This window comes from Diabrotica undecimpunctata, chromosome 6 (assembly GCF_040954645.1).
Source record: "Diabrotica undecimpunctata isolate CICGRU chromosome 6, icDiaUnde3, whole genome shotgun sequence".
NCBI lineage: Eukaryota > Metazoa > Arthropoda > Insecta > Coleoptera > Chrysomelidae > Diabrotica > Diabrotica undecimpunctata.
The window spans coordinates 16,769,143-16,772,690 of record NC_092808.1 but is presented as its reverse complement, the minus strand read 5'-3'; positions in this window follow the sequence as shown (position 1 = coordinate 16,772,690).

The window sequence follows — 3,548 nt, the reverse complement described above, 5'->3', positions numbered from 1 at the left end:
TCCAACAAAAGTTTTTACATATTGTAATTTATTGTTATTATGTAAATATATTGTAAATATAGTAATATAGATACATTTAAAATGAATGGTTTTCTTTATTTGTTTTATTAACGTTTGAGGAGCGCGAACTAGTCATACCCATAAAACGTCGCAAACTAGAATACCTGGGCCATATAATGCGTAATGAACAACGATATGACCTACTTCGGACCATACTTCAAGGTAAAGTGCATGGGAAAAGAGGTCCAGGACGAAGAAGAATATCCTGGCTGCATAACCTGTGAAAATGGTTTAACTTAACCACTACCGGACTTTTCAGGGCAGCAGTCAACAAAGTCAGAATAGCCATGTTAGTGTCCAACATCCGTAACGCATAGGCACCATAAGTTTGGTCGGAATAATTATATTTTTCTGCTTAGCTAATGTAGCGGAACTTCGTCAACAATATTGTTTACCAGTATGACCTTTATACACTATAAGTTACAATAACAAGAACCCCGCTAAGTGGAATGTGTAAATTATTTAGTACATATGCAGACTGTGACATACCTAACCGAAGTTCCCCATCTTAAATCTTACATTACTTAAAAGAGGAGTGCGACATGGATGTGTATTGTCACCACTACTATTCAATGCATACTCTGAAGAAATTATGAAAAGAGCTCTTGAGGGAGAAACAGCAGGAATAAAGGTCAATGGAACACCAATTAACAACATTAGATATGCGGACGATACTTTCATAATAGCAGACAATCTCCAAGACCTCCAAAAGCTAATGAACAAGATAGTTGAGTATGGAGTCGCGGAGATGGCACGTAAAGAAGAAGAAGAAATCTTACAATAAAGAATTAATGTTTCCATCCTTCTAAATTGTTGTGAATTTTGCAGCGGAGAACTTCCAGATCAGTGCTTCGTTGTCTTAGAATAGACTCTTACACAATATCGCTATTAGATTCTTAAAATAAAAATAGATCAGTTCCTCTCCAAGTCGACTGGTACTACAACAAGAAGGCCTGGATGACCAGAAATATAAAGACAGATTGGCTGCACAAATTTGACAGAAAAATTGCAATGTCAAAAAAGAAAAATTATCTTATTCCTAGACAGCGCAACATCCCATCCGGATATTCAATTATCAATCTTACATATCGATAATATTTTGCCACTTAATACTACAGCACATTATCAACCGTTAGATCGAGGAATAATTAAAAACTTTATATCCCTGTATATAAAGTGTTTGATGAGAAGAATGTTATTGTCTATAAAATGTTCTTTATCAACGGCTGAGCTGGAGAAGTCCATAACGATTGCTAACGCTTTAATTTGGATTTTCGGAGCATGGAGAGAGCTTCCAACAAAACAATTGAAAAGTGTTTCATTTTGAAAACATTTTTTGAACTACTTAGAGATTGATGCAGCTCTATTGACGTAAAATCCCGAAATAAACTTAGCTAGTTGTGTTAGTGATTTTAAAGAAAACGAATAGAGCCGCGATGAAGAGCCTACGTTGCCCTTGCTAAGTAGGGATGGACCCAATTTATATTAGTTCTACAATGTAACGAGGGATACAACAAACGTAAAGCTGCACACGTGACGCATATTCTAGGCTTCTGTTACGTCTAGCATAGAAAACAACCCATGTATGAACCCCTTTTCAGAGATTTCCAGTCAGTATAAAGTGTAAACTATACATATGGAGCTTCAATCCCTTTTAGCAGCCACCACATCCTTGGTCCTAATGGTCCAGTTAATTAATCTATTATATATATATATATATATATATATATATATATATATATATATATATATATATATATATATATATATATATATATATATTGTTATGATCAGTTTATCGATCAGAAATAGAATAAAGAATTTTTTTATTATTTTAATATACCGCGGGCAGATGAAGACATTGTTCCGTGACGGAACAGTTTTTCCTTGAAAGACTGAGTGAATAGTGAAAGGACAATGGAACCCGTATAATTTTATAGATTTAAGAATAAACTTGTAATTGTATTTTGCGGTGGGCATTTTTCGAAAGTAAATAAGAATTAGATTTAGATATGAGATAACAAGAATTTGGAAACTTATTTCTGTTAAAAAAGGCAAAATTGTTAATGGTTTCTGAAAAGTAATTTGAGTGAAAGTAGTTTATTTGTTTTAAATATTATGTTGGAAATTTTCTAAATCGAAAATTGGTGGGAAAGATGAATGCTTATGATTGGTTAAAAAGAAATGATGGGGAATGAGAGAGTTGAGAAGGTTGTCTGGGGAGATTGAAAAGGGGATTATGTTACCGGCAGACCAGAAGAGAAGACGTGTTCGTGTAGTCAATCTGAGTACCAGTGTTTCCGTTTGTTAGTGAAAAAGGTGGAAGCTGAGAGCAGATCAAAATCGAGAAGATTAATACCTCTTTTTGAGTCTGCATAGTCCACGAGATAATATATAATTGAGAAAGAAAGGAGAATTTGTGAATAAAGAGTACCGGTCAAAAGAGGCTTGGGCTTGTGTTTTCGGAGGAGTAGTTTGCTGGTATGCGGTTTGGATCGATGCTGAGAACGGGAAAGATTTGATTGTAGTCGGACATAATCAATCAAGGAAGGAACTGTGGTTTGATCGAGAGGAGACATCATTGGTGTAAAAAAATAAAGGTCAGTCAAATAATTTGAATGAAAGAAAACTTTAAGATATTCTAAAGATAAAATCAAATATAAGCATACGAACTAAGATTCCAAGTTTCAAAGAGTTATTTTTTTGTGAATAAATTATATTTTATATGGTCAATTTTTAGTAGATATTATTATAAAACAGATCAATAGATAGTTTGTAATTAAAATTAAATTTAGAGTATAGGAGTTTGTTGGGAAAGATAATCGCCCACAAAAGTTATTTATTAATATTCATTGTATTGCTTATTGAAAATAAATAATAATTTGTGTGCATATTTATGTTGTTTTAATGTTAGTTCCATTTCCTGTTCTATCCCGATTATGAGCAACTAGGAGATACTGAACCCACTAGAAGAGATATATAAAGTAAACTGATTAAAGTAAAATTAAGAAGGCACCCTGAGAATTTTTAATAGTAATTGATTTGTATGACTCTGCATAAATTAGTGAATTAATTAATTAAATAATAGGATTAATTAAATTAGTGTTAATTAATAATAAAACATCATAAAGCAGATCACAACAATATATTTAAAAGCTAGGAAATTCATAAAAGGAAAAAGTAATATTTTAACGTGATCAATTCACGATATTTTTTAGATACACAATCTTTAATTGAAACAAAAACAAATATGCTTACGTTTTGTCTCTTATCGAATACCTAAACGGTAATAGTAAACAGTTAAATAGTTATTGATTGTGTTTAGTCAAAAATAAGTTGTTTTAATCACAGTAAACTCGAAAACATTAGGGTTAAATTCATTATAGCCAAGATATTCCAGTATTGATTGATAGTTTTGTGTTAAAAGTGTTGCCTAGTAGTAGTATTAAAGAATTTTTAAAGGTTATGTAATAACAAACACGTGAAAG